Source organism: Ochlerotatus camptorhynchus, unplaced genomic scaffold (genome assembly GCF_037179485.1).
Source record: "Ochlerotatus camptorhynchus isolate MF236.1 unplaced genomic scaffold, CSIRO-AGI_Acam_v1.1 ptg000008l, whole genome shotgun sequence".
In the NCBI taxonomy this organism is placed as follows: Eukaryota; Metazoa; Arthropoda; class Insecta; order Diptera; family Culicidae; genus Ochlerotatus; species Ochlerotatus camptorhynchus.
The window spans coordinates 2,150,570-2,171,927 of NW_027040500.1; the positions used below are offsets into that span (position 1 = coordinate 2,150,570).

The 21,358-nt window shown below is 38.2% G+C and overlaps 1 protein-coding gene across 24 annotated transcripts in view; it reads left to right on the top strand.

The window, feature by feature from the left end:
- The first annotated feature begins 934 nt into the window (after positions 1-934).
- pHCl-1 (pH-sensitive chloride channel 1) overlaps positions 935-21,358 on the top strand; it is a 442,438-nt gene continuing 422,014 nt past the window's right edge. For all 24 annotated transcript variants that reach the window (XM_065218428.1, XM_065218422.1, XM_065218457.1 and 21 more), the window contains exon 1: positions 935-2,161. The gene's annotated coding sequence lies outside the window, so the exon portion shown is untranslated. The remainder of the gene's footprint in view (positions 2,162-21,358) is intronic.

The following is a 21,358-nucleotide window of genomic DNA, read 5'->3' on the forward strand; positions in this document are numbered from 1 at the left end:
TATAGAATGTGAAGATAATCAAAAAACGGTCAAATAAACCTATTTTTTATTATTGTTTATATTACGTTGGTACTTGTGCCAATCGCCGACGCCAACAAGGTGACATAACCTGGATGCTACTTATTTAACTAAGCCGGAACCAACAACTCTATTTATCTTCCGAAGGAAGACGTGACCAGATATTTTTCGTCACTGAAAATCCTCAAAAATTCTTCATTTCATCCATCCGTAATTTTCTCCATTCAAAAACTTTTGTTGATATATCTGGCGAATGCAATTTAATTCCGATATTTTAATTGCATGTGTTCGAAAGCTGCTAAATATAGTTACTCATCATAAATATAGCAGCAACATGTGCTTGTTATAGTCCAACGATTGTTACATCAGCTTGCATTCTAAAGCTCTAGCTATAGATACACATTTGATTGCTGGAATCTCTCTTGAAAAGTTACACAAAGGAAACGCATGCCAAGCTCTCCCATGCGGCTTTTCTTCTTCTTGACAAGGGGGAGAAAAACACAGAGAACAAGAGAACGTCGGAAAAGTCGGAAAAATTCTCCCAACACGAAATGAAAACAATCAACAAACCGAATGATGCCTATAGCGTTTTTCCGAAGACGGGATACTATCGGCATGCAGCACAAGCAGCTGCTCGTAAAATCATATGCGGCATAATCATCATCGTCAACACAGAGTGATAGAGTCGGTGTTCGCCGTGAGTCAGCTGAGAGTTATCTGTCGATGATACGTCAGATGCAAGGATGCGAGAGAATGGCCAAATTGTGGCGCATGTCTTCTAATGACTTCGCCTTGACGAGGGTGGCGCCACACGGTGGTCGGTTGCGGGAGACTTCGGTCGCCGCACTTTCGAAAATCGGACCGAACATTTACCCCAACCGTCGGGTGGAAATTCAGTTCGCTGCGGATTTTCATGAGAAAAACATTTCACTTCACTATTGGTCCGTGCATCGTCCGTGCGGTGGGTCCGTTTTTTTCCTTGGGATATTCTCCTGTGCTAGATTTTATTTTCCTCAAGGAGCGAGGCAGGGAGACAGTGAAGGCGGTGCATACGAGACTACAAAGGAAGCGCTGGGTGCTACGAAGTGAGTGTATGGCCATAACGGGTCAAAATTGGTGACGATCGCGGAAAAACGTGAAAAATTGCATCAACTTTGTGGGCTGTGTCAGTGCTAGAGAGGTCGGAGTGAATGTCCTGGAGTGAGGAACCACACATTGAGTAAGATTACACGGTAGTCAAGCTCGACGAAATCGGTTACGTGTGCAAGGAAAAATTTGAATACCTAGAAGAAAATTTTTCATCCTTACTTGGATTTCAACGGAGACAACCACGGTTGGCAATTTAGAAACGGTGAAAAAGAAAGAGATAAGTTGAGGTGAAAAATTTCCGGTAATTTGAAACCGCAGCATAAACCAAGAAGCGTGAAGGAGCAAGAAGAAAGTTTTTTTTTATAATTTGCCTTCTTTTGGGTGATATTTTCTTGCTGTTGGTGCTACTGCCACTAGTGGTGGCGAAGGTGTCGGTGTAGGAAAACTAATGATACAGGCGAAAAGTTTCGAATTCTTTGGCTCTGGAAAATTCACAAGAGGATAAAAATAATACGAAGTGAAATAATCGTTATTCGTTCATTGGTAATAGAAGTTTGAAACGAAGAAAAAAAACGCTATGCGTTGAGAAGAATAAAGAGAAAAAAAAAAGTGTTAGTAAAATTTATAGTCGAATTGTACGCTAGAAGTGGGAGAAGAAAAAAACCAGCGCTAGACAGTCGCACAGCCGAGTGGTACCTTGCAGGGGGCGACGAAGCTTACAAAAATTTGATGAAATAAAGTGTCGTAAAAAATAGCTACGGTGCACGTCGGAACATCAGTGGTCAGGATTTTGCCTAGACACCATTTCCTGTGGCAAACCGACGACGATAAATATATTTTCTGTTGTAATTTCTCGCGTGGCTTTCGACGGAAGTTGAGATTTCTAGAGAGTAGTGGTTGGTGACATATAGACAAAAAAAAAGAAGTGGAACGCAACGACAGCAGCAACAAGACCAGGTATCATCAACACAGCTCAGCGACATCATTAACGGCCGCAAACGAAGGAAACGAGAGTATCATAGAAAGTACGACTGTGTGCCGAATTTTTCAAGAGGTACTTGATGAACTTGAGATAAAATGATGGGTTTTCGCTAATGATGTTTTTTTTTATACAGTAAATAATAGGAAAAAGTATTATTTTTTTATGATCTCATCAATCTTGTTTTTGAAATAGAATAGCAAGATACCATTGCAGTTCCTGACACAATGTTTTTTTTCTCATGTGTGGTGCAGATATCATTTCTTTTACAACGTTTGTTTTTTCGCCACTGCCACTGCACAAGTTTCAACAATATTGGCTATCGCCTAGAACCACTTATGTAACACGTGTCAATCAGGATCTAGATTTCTCACCGTTTGTTCACTTATTTATCATTCATAGAAGTTTATTCTGAGTATTTACATTTGAACAATCATGAAAACGTTATGTACTTATTTTTTCTTAAATCAATCAACATGAACACTACGTGAAGATGAAGTTTTCAGTTATGCCTCTCTCTCTGCTAGCGCAATCTGGATATGGATATTAGAAATTTTTGCTACATAGTGCACAAAATAGCGCAATAGCGTAGGCGGTACGAATTCAAAACTATTAAAAAAGGACAAATAGTAAGTAGGAAATAATTACTATCTCCCAGATAAAGACATATCCCGCTCCAAAAGTTCAGGATTGTCCTGGCCACGTACTTATAACTGGTAGGGATAGGAAAGGTATGTTAGTCCAACATTTACTTAAGAGAGATGCAGAGAACTCTACGACCCCTCATAAATGTCTCGGGAATTTAGGAATTATGTTAGTAGGAAAGGTAAGCCATAGGATACACCCAGTCAGTGTTGCTGGCAAATGTAGATTTTTTTTTTTTTAAATGTTGAAATTGCTGCCCAGAGCGTTTGCTGGAAGATAAGGTTGCTGAAATAAAATGAAGATATAACATAGCGAACTCGCCATGGTTGTAATACCCGAAGCTAATTAAAAGGAGGAATTATGTTTTGTTTTGTCATTTTTTTTATTGATTGAGGGGAAAACCCGCGGGAGTGAAAATAATTTAACTACCTCTTCTCCCGTAGGCCCAAAATCTCTATGTCTTTTCAACTTGAATCATAATCAATGAAAGATTACTTAAGTTCTTGTGATGTATACAAATTATACGAAATTTATATCGGTTTCGTTTTAATTAAAACGAAAATAATTAAAAAAAAAAAAAAATAATTCAGGGTTGTTTGTTTACAAACAAATGATGTTGAGCTGTCAAAGACTCGCGCTTATTTCTGCTTATACAACACTGCCCGAGTAAAGTCCAGCATCAAAATAATAGCAAATTGAAATCAAGTTTTGATATTAACATCAAACTGAAATCATAATTTGATTTCAGTTTACGCAATTGACAAATTTGATATCAAATTTTGTTTTCATGTTGCTGTACATTTGCTCTTCAAAAACATGTGATTTTGGGTTTGTTTTTGCCTTAGCATAAAATCAAATTGAATACTCGTTTTGTTATCAACAGCAAAAATTGATTTCAAATTGAGTTTTCAGTTTGCTCTCACTGATAGTAGAAAAAGTTTTCAATGTAATGTCACAGAAAGTTTTTTTTTTTTCTTGAATTTTTTCCGTCGATCTTGTTTTCCGTGCTGAGCACCAATGCTACCGAAGCCAGGAAGGCAGCTCCCACACCTGGACCCTACATATCGACCCATCAACTCATGAACCGGGGACCAACGGCTTTACTTCCCTTCCGAAGGAAGGCGTGATCAAAGATGTTATGCCTCAGAACATCCCGGCGGCGCCGACTGGGATTGAACCCAGGCCTGCTGGGGTGAGAGGTAATCACGCTTACCACTACACCACCGGCGCCGCTAGAGAAAGATTTTGTTGTTCTCAATTTTTTGATATTCTAACCGTTAAAATGACCAAAACGACAGCAGCTTGAGTAATCATTATCAGCGAAATCACACCATCAAATTTAGTTTTCAATTTGATCTCACACTTTGCTCGGGTGGTGCTACACCGCAAAAACGAAAACGACATAACTGGAACAAGCCCACCAAATATAATAACCATGGCAGAACCAGAGTTGATAATAGAAGAGTTACGCAGACTGAAACCAAAATCTACCTATCGAACTGTCAAACCGTCTACCTATCCAGCACAGTAGACAAACTGACTCTTTTGCGTGGGAAGTATTGTTATCGAAACTAGAGGAAACTTTCACAATCATCCGAGGTGTAAACACAAACAAAGGTTGCCAAAATAAAAAAAATAAAATGCCCATTGATCGACATCAGTGTTGCAAGCTTCACTCTGCGTAACTCTTCTATTATCAACTATGGGCAGAACCAATACTACCTTAATCAAATTTTGTAAAATTTCTTAAAGAAAGAAAGGAGGAAAAATAAACATAACCACAAACGAACAAATTTGATCTCATAACATTACATTTCATTGTTTTTGGCAACATTAGAAGGAGAAAAGGAGAAAAATTATCAAAAGTAGGGAAAAGTGAACTGGTCGCTAGGAACCATTTTCTAGTCGCGTATTATCATTACATCTATAATTTATGGCTATTAAAAAATTGACACTAGATGGCATTACAACAAACGCTTCAATTAATTATAAATTCAGGCTCTTTAGTCTCGCCTATTTCTACCATTCTATTCTCGGACAAAAAATGCTACTCAAATCCGATTTCACATCACTCAAAAAGCGCAAAAAGTGTATCCACCTACAAATGAGCAAAATTCCACCCAAATTTGAGCAAACATCACCCACATTGCTGCAGTTTTTACACCCGTACGTTTCCGGAAAATCTGCATCCCATTCCCGAGTAAACCCACCCTCTACATTTAACCCCAGAGAACAGACATCCAAGTCAAATTCCTAAAGTGTGTAAAAAATATAAGTGCTATTTTGAATAGACATTTGAAACTAGCAATATCGTGGTGGCACTAGTGCCGCTGCCCATCGACGTCGATGACCGGCAGACGTCATCTTAACATAAATGTCAAAATTATTGTGAGCAAAACATTGTTTGTTTAAAACCGATCAAAAGATGGGCCGCAAGTGCGAGTTTTATTGGTGCACAAATAAACAAGATGTGACCACGCGAAAATCTTTTCACAATTTTCCTAAGGATGCTGAATTGCCCGAACCACAGGAGATTTTATTCTCGCGTGGAGTCCAAGCGCTTGCAACGAAACATTTATTTTCCGACCACTTCCCCCCGGAAGCTTTTCGAATTCCTGGAAGAACGGATGTAGGGTAAGCAGTGTCAAATGTTACCACATTTTTTTGAATTTAAATGAGGGCCAATTGGAGTTCACACCCTCACTGAATCATTTGAAGATGCGCCGTCAGTGAACTCAAAAAAGTCAGTTTTGCACCTGACTTCTATGCCCATTTAAAATTAGAACGAAAAACGGTTGTAGATCTGCAAGAAACTGTAGAAGAGCTTAGTTTTTTATTCGAAAATAATGGTTCCGCAGAAACTCGATTGATTCCCGTTGTTCTGTCTTGTTTGTTTTGAACTGATTGACAGTTCATTTGATAACTCGAGCCGCAACGTTCCTTACGGCGGCGCTAGTGTTTCTAACGTATTTTAATTTGAATGCTTGCACATGATTTTTCGAAAAATTTGTTTAAGCTTGCATGCTAGCTTGGATGTCTGTTCTCTGTGATTTAACGCAACACAAAACTATTGTACTTAGTTTTTTTCCGGGGGACAAACCATCCATTCCTTCGTTTCCTTCTTTCGGTCATCATACGCAAAGGACGCAGCCGTTTGTTTTTTTCTTCGTATTGCACCGTCGTTCAGCCATCCGTTTCTTTCTGCTTCTCTCAATTTTTCCTTTAATTTTTATTTTTATTTTCTTCCTGATTCAACACTAGAAGTTTGATCTAATAACATACTGAATAAGTGTAATTTACACATACATTGACGCTTTAATTCGACTGTTTTCAATTGATTTAATAAAATGCTTTATTATACGTCTAATAATTGTTTTCTAGCTCCATTATTAGATTCCATTGCATTGCTTAACAATATTGCTGAATAAAGGTGAATGCAGTCTGCATAATAACTCTTATACCACTATGCGTCCATGTTTTAATTGCATGATTTGTAAATGCTTTACAAACGGCGTATTCATTCATTATTCCACAACACTGTTTCAGGCTAACAACAAAACGAAATTGGTAGCATAGTGGCTACCGTTTCCGCTTTCCAAGTAGAAGGTCGCGAATTCAGCCCTTTTTTATTTATTTTCTACGCTTAATTAATTTAAATTGTAATCATAGATCGTATCACTGACGACAACCAATTCATCGATCGATCGAAAAGAATAGTCCAGCATCCTTTCCATCGAAATGAAAGAGATGGAGAGGTAACATTGTTCTCATGTAAATCAACTATGAATGAATTAATCATTCTCACATCTCCTTGAACTAGCTAGAGTTACGACTTGGAGTGCTGATAGGTATTCAGATTTAGGCTTTTATTACTTATATTTTATTATGTATGTTTGTAATAAATTTTCTAATATCTGTGTGGTGGGTGCGTGCTTCGACAGAAATAATGACACAACAATCACTAACGAGAACAACCCTGCTCTGCCCGATCTTATTTTCGGATTAATTATCCCGCAGTTGAATAATCGTTTAATAAATGTATGATAGTGTCTAATTAAACATTATTTTACATGAGAATCAAGCGTCTATATACACCTTTATACCATCCCATTGCTGTTTAAGGAAGTAATGATGTCTAATAAATGCTGAATAATCAAAAATTTTATCGAATAAGCTCTGTTACAACTCTTGTAAGTCGAATAAAAGCTTCTCGACGTACATTATTCAACACCAAATATTTCGATATTGTGGTTGAATAAATTCTCCAGATTTGTGTGAACAAAGCCTCAACAGAAGATATTATTCAAAATAGAACAAGTATTATTAAGCATGCAGTTGATTAAAATAGTCAAAAAGTCGTTTCTTCAATAACCAATTGTTTGTTGGGGAATCGTTAATTTAATTAGTTATTAATTCCATTCTAGTTATTAATTGTTTAAGAGACCGATAATCTTATGGTGTGATCAAGCAGCTGTTTTGTGCATTCTGCAGTATGACGTAGTAAACATGATTTTTGGGCTAAATTCTACGGTTCAGAAACACCAATAAAGCCTGCTGAGCAGTTGATTGAGCATATACATAAGACATCAGTAATTTGAATCAATAATAACTTTTGTTAACTACATTTTATTGAAAAGTGGTCTTCAATAAAGTTGTAGTTGAGAAAATTTCCAACAAGCAAAACTATCATTTTTTAAAGTAGAAGGATTGGTGAATTGTTAGATACATATGAACAAAAAATGTGCTTTTTCTTATAGTAATTTCCATTTAAACTTCAAATGGTTTGTGCCAATTCAGTTTATTACTAGGGAAGGTGTTCCAGTAATAATGGTGTACCTATAGTTGTGGTATGCGGGATGCGCCTTAGTAATGAGGTAAATCTGGATAAGGTTATTTTTGATTGGTTGCTTTCCTAAAATAAAGCATTTTTGAATTGTTAAAATTTCAATTTAACCCAAAAATGATGGTAGTTAAACAATTGATTGTCCCTAGCATTAAGACTCCTTTGCACCTATAGTTGCAGTAGTGTTCCTATAATAGTGGAACACATAACAAACTAGTGCGTTCCACTATTATAGGAACCAAAGTTAGCAACTACCACTATTGCTGGAACAGTGTTCCTCTTAATGGAGGACATGTTTTCTATAAAAATTACAATTTAATTACGATGTAATAATTTTCAAAATAAATATTGAAAGGCATATTTTGACGTTTAAAAATTGTATGTACATCGTTTATTAATTTTTTTTAATAAACTGTCTTAGTTTCTCCAATACTGGTTCACCCACCCTAAATGAGTTCAAATTTTGGGAGGCTAAGGGGCTGTCCATAAACTACGTAGACAGTTTAGGGGGGGGGGGGGGTTGACAATTATCCACGGTCCATACAAATTTTAAATTTTTTGTATGGGCAATTGTCTACGCAGGGGGAGGGGGGGTCAAGAATCTCAAAAAAAACTGTCTACGTAGTTTATGAACAGGCCCTAATCAGGGCCCAATTTGAAGCCATTTGAGCAAAAACTTAATCCAAATCCATACCACAGTTGTCTCCCCTTAGGTATTACGTTCCGTATTATCGCACCCACAATTGAGCATTCAAATTTAATATTGGCCATTCTCATTTCCCCGCGGTCACACTTGCCCGGTCTACCTTCCTTGTTATTTGGAGAACTGAACCACTGCGAATAGTTCGATGATCTATTGAGGTATTCTCCGTTTACTTGTAATTCACTTAATCATCATATATATTTTTTTAAGTTCTTTATTAAAGGGTGATACGGTCAAAATTTGGTCAAGGGAAAACGCGTGTAAATCGGTGAAATCGTTTATTTAAAAAAATCAAATTAAATTTCTTTTTCAAGTTCAATTAGTATAAAATTCAGGAAAAATATTCAGTTAGGCTTCCGCTTTTCCAAATCCGAATTGCCGGGCCTTACGCTTGACCCCTGCCATCAGATTTTGTACAGCCACCTTGTCCACCTTCTTCGCCGCAGAAAGCCAGTTTGCCTTGAACTGCTGCTCGCCCTTAGCAGTTTTTTTGGTCTTCTTTAGGTTCCGCTTGACAATAGCCCAGTGTTTCTCAATTGGGCGGAGCTCTGGCGTGTTGGGAGGGTTCTTGTCCTTGGGAACCACCTGCACGTTGTTGGCGGCGTACCACTCCATGGCCTTTTTACCGTAATGGGAAGATGCCAAATCCGACCAAAACAGTACGGAACAACCGTGTTTCTTCAGGAAAGGCAGCAGACGTTTATTCAAACACTCTTTCACGTAAATTTCTTGGTTGACAGTCCCGGAAGCTATGAAAATGCTGCTTTTCAAGCCACAGGTACAGATGGCTTGCCAAACCAGATATTTCTTTGCGAACTTTGACAGTTTCATGTGCTTGAAAACATCTGCCACCTTTCCCCTTCCTTTTGCCGTATAAAACTCCTGTCCCGGAAGCTGCTTGTAGTCGGCTTTGACGTAGGTTTCGTCGTCCATTACCACGCAGTCAAACTTCGTCAGCATCGTCGTGTACAGCCTCCGGGATCGCGCTTTGGCCGTCGTATTTTGTTTATCATCGCGATTTGGAGTCGCTACCTTCTTGTAAGTCGATAGTCCGGCTCGTTTTTTGGCTCGATGCACGGTTGTAGACGATACACCCAGCTTATTTGCGGCATCTCGGAGAGAGAGGTTAGGGTTTCGCTTAAAACTACCTGCAACTCTCTTTGTCGTCTCAGCGGCTTCCGGTTTTCGATTTCCCCCCGATCCAGACTTCCTGGCTGTCGACAAACGTTCCCCAAACACTTTAATTACATTTGTAACGGTTGATTTGGCAACTTTTAGCGATTTTGCCAACTTTGCGTGCGAGTAGCTCGGATTTTCGCGATGCGCGAGCAAAATTTTGATACGCTGCTCTTCTTGCTTGGACGGCATTTTGACAACTGAAGAGTGAATTCCAAAATCAAAATAGGAGCAACATTTTACACACACACACCTTCATAATGAGGGGTGTTCAGGTTTTTTAAATGCAAAATTGAAAGAAATACGTCAAGTTGATATTGACCAAATTTTGACCGTATCACCCTTTATAGCGATTATTGGCCGAAGGCTAGTTCATCTCTAACCATCATATTAGTATTCCGTTTACGTCGTATTATACAGTTTACAGTAAGCACCACGCGGGCAAACTTATTATCAATACTCAAAAGTTTATAAAATCATATTGATGCAAACATTAGCGTCGAAAATATTGGTGAACATATTATCGGTACAGCAGAAAACCGAAAAAAAAACACCACTAGCGACATTCGATTTTACTCTCGTTTTATACATTATATATAGTGTCGTACACTATGTATAACGTACAGAACGAGAGTAAAATTGATTGTCGGTAGTGGGGTATTGCGGTTTCGAACTGTACCAACAATTGACGAAAATTGTTACTTCATGTTTCATGTTCCCTCTTTTTTCCCCTTCTGTTTGACTACAGCAGCTTTTGTTAGGAAGGTTGTGATTTGACTCGGAATATTCCATCGGTTACAAAAAAATTAGAAAGAAGAAGCCCTGTAGCGATGACACCACCGGAAAGTTGATGAAAATACTTACGAGACTTCTGTCGTGTAGAGTGCAGTTACCGAACATTTTCGCCAAATCATAAAATTATATGATATCCAAAATGTACTCTCAACCGACAGATAGACAGGCTGCTGGTCATCAGCGGGAAATTTTCTGCTGCCCATCGCCATATCCTGTGAAATGTTCGTAGCGGATAAAATTTTCAATTATGCCTAATCTGGTTGTCAAATGATCATTCAAAGCCGATAAAAGCAGCTACTGCTCGACTTTGATGTGCGACTGAAGTTGACAGCTTTCCCTCGAAATAAAACGCCGTTGATGGTTTTTTGCGTAGTAGGAGCAGGAAATTGTCAACAAAACACGTTACTAATGAGATTCATTTGAAAAGTGGGGATAATATTTCCGTGGGTGGCACAGTTGAAAAAGTATATGTAGGTATTGCAATTTCCAATAAAAAATAGATTAGACGAAAAAAATGATCGATTATTTTCTTTATGGGATTCTTCGTTTTTTTTTACAGTGGTATTCAGGTGCTTTGCTTGGATCTTTACATGGCAGGGCTTCGCTTGAGAGCTACACAGAATGAAGAATTGCAAATGCTTGAATAATATAATGTTCTTCATGTAGTCAAGCACCCCTGCTCTAGGTACGAAGAATTGGAAAATATTCATGGGTAATACAATTTCGACAGCACTCACATGAGATCCGGTAATGCCACAGAGAGTCAAGTAACGCATTTCACTTTCCATTTTCTATTATTTCTGATCTTGTCTGCTTCCTCGAAAACGCTTTCGCACGGGCTTTCGGAGCAGTTCTTTCCGTCTCAGCTCTTCAAGCTTCACCGGTATCGAGGAGAGTTAGTATAGGTACCTATTCACATAGACAATAAACTCCATCCAAGCTTGTAATCTTATAGCTATGAGGGCAAAATAACAGGCACGGTGCAGCTGCTTAGAAAATTGAGCAAGGAAAAGGAAAACCACCTTTATTTGCATTCACTTGAAGATCGGTTTACCATAACAAAGCCAGACAGAGTGGCTACTACAACGGACCGACCGACCGACCGAACGTCGACTGTGGCAGACAAACTTGAAGATGTGACGCGTTAGTTGCTTTTTATAATTCATCCAGCAAAGGAAAATGCGGTGAACCGCTGCTACAATGTCAGACAAACCAATAGGAGGAAGTGTGCTGTTCCTACATACCCACTCACGTTCAAGAGGCGGCAGTCAAATTTACATAATGGCTCTTCTAGGATTGCGGGAGCAACCCATGAGGTCATGTGTCGATGACGAAGAAGGAGCACACGGGGAAAGGAGGCATGTTATGGTAGGTATTTTATAAGTGATCGTTGAAAATGAATATTTAATGTATCGTATAAAAGTGTATATGTGTGCACTTACTATTGAAAATGACTATAGCCAAGACATAACTGAAGGATCCTTCTTTAGGTTTCTCAAATCTAGGTAGGGGAAATGTCAGTTTCGGAAATAAGGAATGTATCGAAAATGAGTTATAAACTCATTTTTGCATGCTATTTTTTTTTTATTATAAAAAAGGTTCTAAGATTTTCAATGGAATGTGTGGGACATGTTAGTGGACAAATAACTATCAAATATCCGGAGCACTTTGAGATTTGGGCATAATTGATTTTGTAAACAAACACGTCAATCAACGATTTCTCGAATAAAAGAACAGTCTCACGAACAAAATATACCAAATGATAGAGGAACAATTCCTCTACCTGCTAGATGATTCGATATTCCATCAACATGCAGGTTTCAAAATGTGGCTCAGTAATAGCGCTCAATAGCAGTTTCCAAGCAGTAAATATTATACTCAGCTGTAATAAATGATGTAGTTGTTTATAAATAGTTTGTCATGGTAAATTGAGATCTGTTACTAGCTGGATTTCCATATGTGCGCCACCCAACAAACACTCTCATGCCCAGAGAAGTTGAGCAATTTTCCAACCCGAAAAATTCCTAGATCGTACCGGGAATCGAATCCAGCCACATCCAGCATGGTTTTTCTTTGTAGCTGCGCTTTTACCGACTGAGCTAATCAAAGTTACAATTAATCAAGTGAGCGGAACCTGAAATTGAAACTGAACCAACAAACCCTTCTAGGAGCGCATGAGCAGTCATGATTAAATTTTATCTGTTCGATGATGGCGCCAAAAAACGTGCATTTGAAGGGGAAATTTTTCCAAACTTTTTTTTTATCGCTAGGGCCGGAGCAATACTTTTTCACCTTCACGATTTGTAGCGAAAGGATAATAATGTTCAAGATTTTTGCTAGTATTGGCACGGCCTTGGCAGCTCCTGTCTGTCAATTTTAGTTCTCTGAACGCGTCTTCTGACTCTGAGACACCTAGTAAAGATGACGCTGAATGCCTCGCTCCACCAGTAAGCTTGGCGCAGTATATCCTGTAGCTTCAGTTTTCTCGGTTGGTTGTGTCACATGCCCTCGCAAACGTATCTGTCAACTCGTCCACGTTCAGGTCAGAGTGGCCGCTGTCCACACGGAGTGTTTCTACAAAGAGAATCATTGTTGAAAGCATTCGTCTTCCACTTCTGCACGCTAGGTCATGTCCTTCGAATTGCCACAGGATGCTATACTGGTTCACCTGATGGATATACCCCTCACACACTCTTCAGTTCACGTCTGCCATCAGTAACGGACTGGAGAAAGTGACGTCGATAATAGATTCCCGGCCGTCTCTGCGAAAAGTGATGATAGTTTCTTTGTTGGACAGCCTAATTTCCAGCTTTGACAGAGCTTCCAGTAGGCTATACCTTCTTGCGTTGGTACATCTGCTCCCCCAATCCACTGTCCAACCATTAAAATCTCCTCCGATGACGACTGGTCTGTTGAGTTCTTCTGCACGTACATCTCGTGGAACTGCTTCATTGACCACCTTGGGGATGCGTAGCAACTGTATATAAAGATTCCGTTAATTTTGGCGGTCACAAAACCTTCGTATGAGCTCGTTATCTCTTCTTGTATTGCAGCCATTCCTGTTCCATTCGCCACCAAGTTATCGTTATCGGGAAGAACTCAATATGGCTCTGCGATGATTGCAACATCGCACTTTGTTTCCGCTATCGACTGCCATAACAGTTGCTGTTAAGTGTCGCAATTATTGAGGTGTATTATTAGTTTTGGACCACCATCGCCTTTTTGAATGCTGGACATTTGAAGCCTCCTGTCATATGGTCGTTTCCGTCCTACTTTTTGCAAAGCATTCACCTTGGTATGATTTATTAAAACTGCATTCCCGTCAAATGCATCCGGTTTCTTCAAAATTTATTTTCGTTATTTTTTTTAAAAACGTTTCGTAAAAATGAATATCGTACATGCAACACATCTTTCATAAATGGTACGAAACATTCGTTTTTCCTGTTATCTGGCGCAATGTCAATATTACGCCTAATTCGTATAATATACAAATACATCTTCGTACAATCAAACCAACAACTGCGCTTATTGTCTCCTAAAGTGCTGATTGTGTGTTGAAGGTGGGATATTTTTTTTAGAAATATTGTCGGTTTGACAAATACATGCAAGCTACCACAATAAATCAAATTACTCGTCGCGGTGGTTCTATGTTAGAGAAAAAAAAAAAATACATGCAAGCAGCAGAAAAAGCAAGCGAAATCGAAGTACCGCTCCATGAGTGCTTCTTATTTGCCTTTAGCTTTACCATTTCTCATAGCACAGATAGAGTGATGAATAAAGCTTAGATCCAACGATCGCAAGGTTCATGAGTCGAGTCCGGCCTCAAGCCTATTTTTATTTTTTTGTCAATTTATTTTAATGATGAAGTTATTTTTACTCATCCTCACTAACACACTCCACATTTTTCGGTTTCCACAACCAACACTTGTGGACCGCTGGTTGGGTGTAGCGATACCGAGTGTGGCAGTTCTAACGAAACTAGCTTCATACAATGTACAAATCCATTTCGTTGCAAAAAACAACGAATAAATTCGTAGAACAAACGAGCGATTTCGTTGTATAAACGAAATTTTATTTTCAGTGTGGTTAATTTTTCAAAAGTTAATGCCATTGCATTATGACATAATTTTGCCTGTCCCGATCACTTTTATCTATCCCCTGTGTTTAGATTAGTTTTGAACTAACTGCTTATGTCAATACATGGTCCTTTTTTTTTCCTTGATTTGTTTTCCGTCGATCTTGTTTCCTGTGCTGAGCACCAATGCTACCGACGCCAGGGAGGCAGTTCCCGTGCCTGGACCCTACCTATCTACCCATCATCAGCTCATGAACCAACGACTTTACTTCCCTTCCGAAGGAAGGCGTGATCAGAGATGTTATGCCTCAGAACATCCCGGCGGTGCTGACTGGGATTGAACCCAGGCCTGCTGGGGTGAGAGGTAATCACGCTTACCACTACAGCACCCAGCACCTAATACATGGTCCTTATTATTACAAGAAACTTTGTAAAGCCGGCAAGCCATGGAAGTGCTTAATTTCAGAGTCATTAATGTTGTCCCGCTAAATTTCATTCCTGTCGAACTGTGGTAGTTTATTCCATATCAAAACTCCCTATTTATATGTTTAATGTAGAATTTGTATCTGGAAAACATATAACATTATATGGTTATTTATGAAAATATTAAAGAAGAATCACGAATCAATTTTCACTAAATTTTAATGAGGAATTTTTACGTCTTCAAAAAGGTTGTCTCTTATTTTAAGATGAACAACTGAAAACGTCAAGTTTCTCAAATATAAGTGTGTATAACACGTCGTTTTATGCTAATTCATGGTCCACATTATAATAAGAATCTTTGATAAAGGAGGCTTAAATCCGTAATATTTCGTTATTCATTATGTCCAGCTAGATTGCATTCCTAGCCCACTGCGCAACGATAATTTCCAACCTGAACAGTTGCTTATCCAGCCGGCATACGAATTTACCGCTCCCAAAATGTTTTTGCATTGCACCCACTCATGCCATGGCTGAGCTAAGAGAAGCCAGTAGCTTCGCATAATACTAAAATTAAAGTCGACTATCTCTATCCAATATCACGAGGTGGTTTTAATTGTTATTGTATTAAACAAGCTAAAACATCTTCTTTTCCTCAATTTCAATTTGGCCTGCATGTGTGCTGTAGCAGGATGTATGAGAAATTTTCTTTCCCATCTTAATTATTCACGTAAGTTTAATTGAAACCTGAATAATTCAACACTGCTTTCTAAATTCGACGTTGGAAAACCGCACATCACAAGAACGGTAAAATCCCACCTAACGAGGCAGAAAGGTTTCCGTTTCGGACCGTGCCTAATCCCCACTTGAAACCTTAATTGAGCCTATACAGAGCCGTGTAATCCAAAAGGGGATTAGCCTCTTGGAAATGCTTTCGGACTTACATTTATCACCTGGAACTAATCCAATTGAATCCGATGACGACGCTTACCAATCGTCTGGTAAGTGCCTTTGCAATCCGGTTTCCTGCAGTCCGAATTGTTACTGTCGTATCCCTTTTCCTCCTAAAACGGGCTCTTATAGGCAAGGATATTGAATCATACTACGCCGGATGAAATTTCGCAACGCTGACTGAATGACATGTAAACAAACATGGAGATTTTCATATTCGTGATGTGGATGTTTGAATTTCATCAAAAAAACATTGCAAAACATAATGGAAATTTCTAGATAGATCTGGAATTAGGGCGTAACAGCCTTTGTAAACAATGACTTATCTCGTTGATTTCTAGGAATTCACGGCACGCCTACACAAACCAACATATCCATCGGGTAGGAGAAGTTTTCCTCTACTCGATGGTGATGTCGATTTGCCAGGGAGAGCCATGATTTCCGATCAATCATCGAGAGAAGTCATTGTTTACAAAAGCTGTTACGCCCTAATTACAGCTCAGCTCAGACAGGGTTGTAAAATTTCATCAGGCGTACTATGATTAAAATCAGTGCCGGAATTTGCATGCAAGCTGATCTTTGGACAATTTAGCTGCAAGTCAATCGTTAAAAACTGACCACAACTACATGTTGTGCAACCATGGTATTTTGGCACAAAAGTTGTAAAAAGTAATTTTGTATGGTTATTTTATTTTATAATTTTTTTCGTGCATTCTAAGCATCTATTTTCTTCACAGAAATTATTTAATGGACCTCTATAAAAAATATGATCGAGGTATATTGAGCGACTATGAGCGATAAAAGTGACAAATTATCCAAAAAGCCATTTTTTCTCAAGTGCTTTGGGCCTGTGATTTTTTGAACAGAGACTACTGAGGCATGCAGAAAGCAAATTATGGCTAAGTAGCAAAAAATTGAAACAATTGCTGAAAAATGGGACAGCCTATTGAACATGCATTTGTTATTTTATTTCTCGTTCAATTTGCTTCCATTGATCAATGTTTCTTGATTTTTGTCCCTTCTAACCTTTAGTTTCTGGGTTCAATCCCAGTCGGCGCCGTAGGGATTTTCTGAGGCATAAAATCTTTGATCACGCCTTCCTTTGGAATAGATGTAAAGCCGTTGGTCTCCGGTCCATGAGTTCATGGGTCACTAGGTAGGGTCCAAGTGTAGAAGCTGCCTCCCTGGCGTCGGTAACATTGATACTCAGTACATAAAACAAATCAAGGTAAAGACAGAAATAAATTTGGCTTTTAAAAAACATGGCCCATTCTCCCCTACCAGTGAGCGATATGGGAGCTTGATATGATACAACAAAGCCACACATATCATGATATTCAATTTTACGCCTAACATCCTCGCACATTTCCCTTTCGTTGGTTGATTTACACATGGGTTCATCACACAGAAAATGTTAGCATTTTTTCTTATGTTTTCTTCAACTTTTCCTTTCGACAGCACTTTCCTGCTAGTCATACCAGTGTTTTACGTTCACGTTAGTAAAACTGGCGTGACATGTGTAATACATGGTACATAAATAAAACAATAATTTACCCTAGCGACACACCATATAGTCTCAGGTTAAGGAACGACGATTGCGTTGGGGGAAAGATAGGAGCATCATCGCTTGTTGCGGTTTTGCTATTCGTCAGATTTTAAGCTGTTTTTGTTCAAGCTTTTCAGGCATTCACTACTAATTCTGGACACTGTTGAAATTTAAATTTTAATGTCTGCCATGCAACAATACAGACTCTCTGTAAAATGTGAGTGGTGTAGTAGTAACATTTTGCCCTTTGGGTTAATTTTAATTAAATTTTGGAGCGATGGCCTCAGCGTGTATTGTTTACATAGCGTGATATTCATTGTGAAATTTGTAGTAGTTTAGAAAAAGAAGTCGAAGGAACAGCGCGAGCGTGAGAATATTTTGCACAGTCACCTCAACAACCCACATTTTTCGCACCGAGGCATCGGAAAGATGCTTAGAATCCAACGATCAACTGTTTCTCGTGTTGTAAAACGTTTCGGAGAACGTTTAACTGTTGATCGGAAGCAACCCAAGTAGCACTTATTGTCACATGAAAGTTACTGCCACTATTTTGTGACCAAATTATGTGTCTTAAAATCATTACCTCAAGCATGAAGACAACAGCAGTGCAACCAAAAAAGCGCAAGATGTGTGATCTGAAGACATACGACTATTAGGGTCACGATGAAATGAAAATGAAACTGTAATGCGGCATCCAACAGTTGCCAAGTTACATATGCGTCATAAAAACAAAGTTTCAGTGTAACAACTTTCCGCACGAATTTGACAGGTTAAGGTATTCGTAATTTTTCGGTCACTGTTGTGTGGCAACTCAGTTACAGTTCAACCAATTGATAACATTAGATCGACGCAAAAAGGTTATACTGGGTCATCATTAGATAAGTCGCATTTTATCTCAACATTGTGACAATCTGACTTTAAAGCTACCAATGACCATTGTGTGACATTAATGCGTCCTGTTACTTAGAAGGTCAGAACATAACTTCATATTGACTTGATATGTAACTGCATATATTTCATGGTTACTTTTATGTAATCTTTGTGTAACATTATCTCTTATAAAAGGATGTACAGGTGTTACTTGGGAAGTGAGTGCAAGAAAAGTGTTCTGTACTGCGTTGAAGGTCACAAGCGAGTGGAGCAATTCCCTAAGAATTCGCAAATCGGTTAATTTTTGTAATTTTTAATTTGGTTGAAAATTTGCAGAAACGTTCCTTATGACCAACAATGCCATTTTGAATCTTCATATCGCCATTTTGAATCCAGCCTTATTTTTGAAAAGGGCATATAAAAAAAAATATCATCTTATCTTCAGAAATTTTTTACTCGAAAACTGATTGCCCGATCGGTTTAGTGTCTTTAGCAATATTGCAGATAACGGATGAGACTATTTGAAAAAAATATGCACTCTAAAAATACCCAACTTTTTTCAATTTTAAATAAAATCTTAAAAACAATTTTTCTTAAAAAAGGATTTTTTGTATTTTTTTTTATTTGTTGATATGTTTTAGGGGACAAAAAATGCCATCTATTGCACTAAAGGTCAAGATGGAGAAATGATGGACAAAAAAGTTATAATGTTTAAAAAAAACTCAAGTTTTTGGTAAAATATCCAAAACTTGGTCCAATTACTGTTTCGTTTACTTTTATATAATGAAAGTACACCAAATTTATAATAAAAAAGCACTCAGATAAAATTTTGCTAAGTTGCACCGTTTTCGAGATGTAGTGGTTTGAAAAAAGATGTTTTTGAAATGTAAAATTTGCATTTTTAATGTAAAATTTTCTGATCTTTACGCATCAAACGGTAATGAACGACAGAATAGGACAAGAACGTGGGCACGTAGCTGTACACACAAATGTTGACAAAACCACACTGCTATTATGGAAGATGAAACATACGTAAAATGCTTCAGAGTCCTTCAGGAAACAGCAGGTGTGAAGTTCCCCAAGTGCCTGAATAAACAACTGCTTCCGTTTCTCAAATCACACAACGTTCCTACAAATTTTTGGCCGGTTCTAGCCTCTTGTTTACTACTCCAAGTACGTTCTGGAGTGGTACAAGACGAAGGATCTCAGTCCCCCAAATACAAAATACAAGAACTCTGTAAGCATCCTAAAGCAGGAGCAGGAAATGTTAAAATCTGGTTCTGGCGGACTCCTAATGGATTTCGAACCAATTTGAACTGTCAAAATTGAACTATTTTTTACTGTTTTTATAAGAGCTCATATGGAAGAAACAGATAGGGGGTATTGTAATCTGAGTAAAACGTAGTTGTTATTATTTTTGGAAACATATTCATAGTTTTGATAAACAAACGTATTTTTGTTTTTTTTTTTTAATTTATTAAAACAAATATAAACAAATAGAGTACAAAAAAATTAGCAAGAAAATTTTACAGCATCATAGATTTGCTACTGAATCGTCTCTTTTTCACTTTCATCTTCTGCATGTTTTTCAAAAGATATGTTATAAATGGACAGATCAATTTTGCTTGAATATCATGGCATTTAGGCAAGTTAATTGGAATTTGGAAGAGTATGGAGAACATAGCTTTTTTAACATGCACATTTTCTTCTTTTACATGCCGAATATAATATGAAAATATTTTGTTCATTGCCAGAAAATACTCAGACAAATCGTGATTTATGAAAACGCTTTCTAGTCGGTTTGAACTGTGGAAAAATGCAAACTTGGCAAAGCCAGTCTTAGATGGTTTTTCACGAACGCAATGTTCGTAACATTTAGAGCAACATGCAACATAATAGATCATGTTTTTCTGAGTATTGTTCAAATTTTCGTCACAAATATCAATTCTGAATTTCTCACCAACCGGAAGACAGAAGGCTGTTTCGTCGTTGATCTTAGAGGTTTTTTTTTTCCGAGCAGTACTCTATCAAATGAGATCGTTCATCACTCTCGTATGAAGAGCCGCCAACGTCAGACATGTATCCTGAAATTGTGATCGTACGAAGGGAGTCCAATTCGAAATGTGCACAACAGAGTCTTGCACTGTTAGGAACTGGGGTTTCCGGATCAATCTCCCAAAAAATCAATCACGCGCGGCGCAAGAAACGATCCTTCGGAAAGCGAAATAAACTTCTCTTCACCGGTGCACTTGCAGTGTAGCTGCAAAACTTTGCGTAACATCGCATTTTAACTGCTTAGGAACTTTTATGAAAACCAAATATTATTGATACAGTAGAAAACCGGAAAATTCGAGACGATTTTACTCTCAATCTGTACATAAAACATTACGTCGGACATAGTGCGCTGTATTTGAACAATGATGCGCCATAATGCACACCATGTCCGACGCTTTGTTGTTGTACAGAACGAGAGTAAAATCGAAAGTCGGGTGTGGGGTTTTCCGGTGTCAAACGCGACCGACAATAGCAACGAACTACAACAGACTACAACTACCAATCGATATTTCAAAAGAGTCACTCACAATCTTGCACACATTTGCTTTGTTTATCAATTTGACAACCGTACGAACAGAGTAAAGCTTGCTGCAATGCGTCTTGGATTGTGTCTGAAGCTGGCTGCGATTCGACTTCGCCAGACCCAGGTTAAAATCATAGTTGAAAGCAGAACAAAAATTTGATTCAACCGTTGTAAAAAACCTTATGGGTGAAATTAAGAAGAAAGTTCGGGCATTTGGATTTGGTGAAGAAATTGAGTGAAATAAAGATACGTATACCAAGCTTATATATAGTAGTATTACATTCCATGAAAATTTCATGACAATCAGTTGAGAGACTTATTTTTTGCGAGTACTTCTAGGTGATGCAATTTAATTGTGGACACCCTTTATAATGCAAGTTTACGTATTTACGAGGTCTACGTTTATGATGCACTTTGTGAATACCTCTGATGTGTTGCAGTGAACGCAATAATGAATAACAAATTGAATGCATGTAGTGAGCTTCATGGTTGTGCGGTTAGTGGCATCTCCCATCATGCGTATTGTGTGTGGCACGAAATGAGGGTTTGTTTCCCACTCTAGCCAATAGAATTTTTCGTAAAAAGGAAATTTCCCTACTGTTCGTCTACTGAGTGTTGTGTTTTTTTTGTGTGTGTTTAGTGTTACTGTTCAGTCTGATGTCAGTTGAAT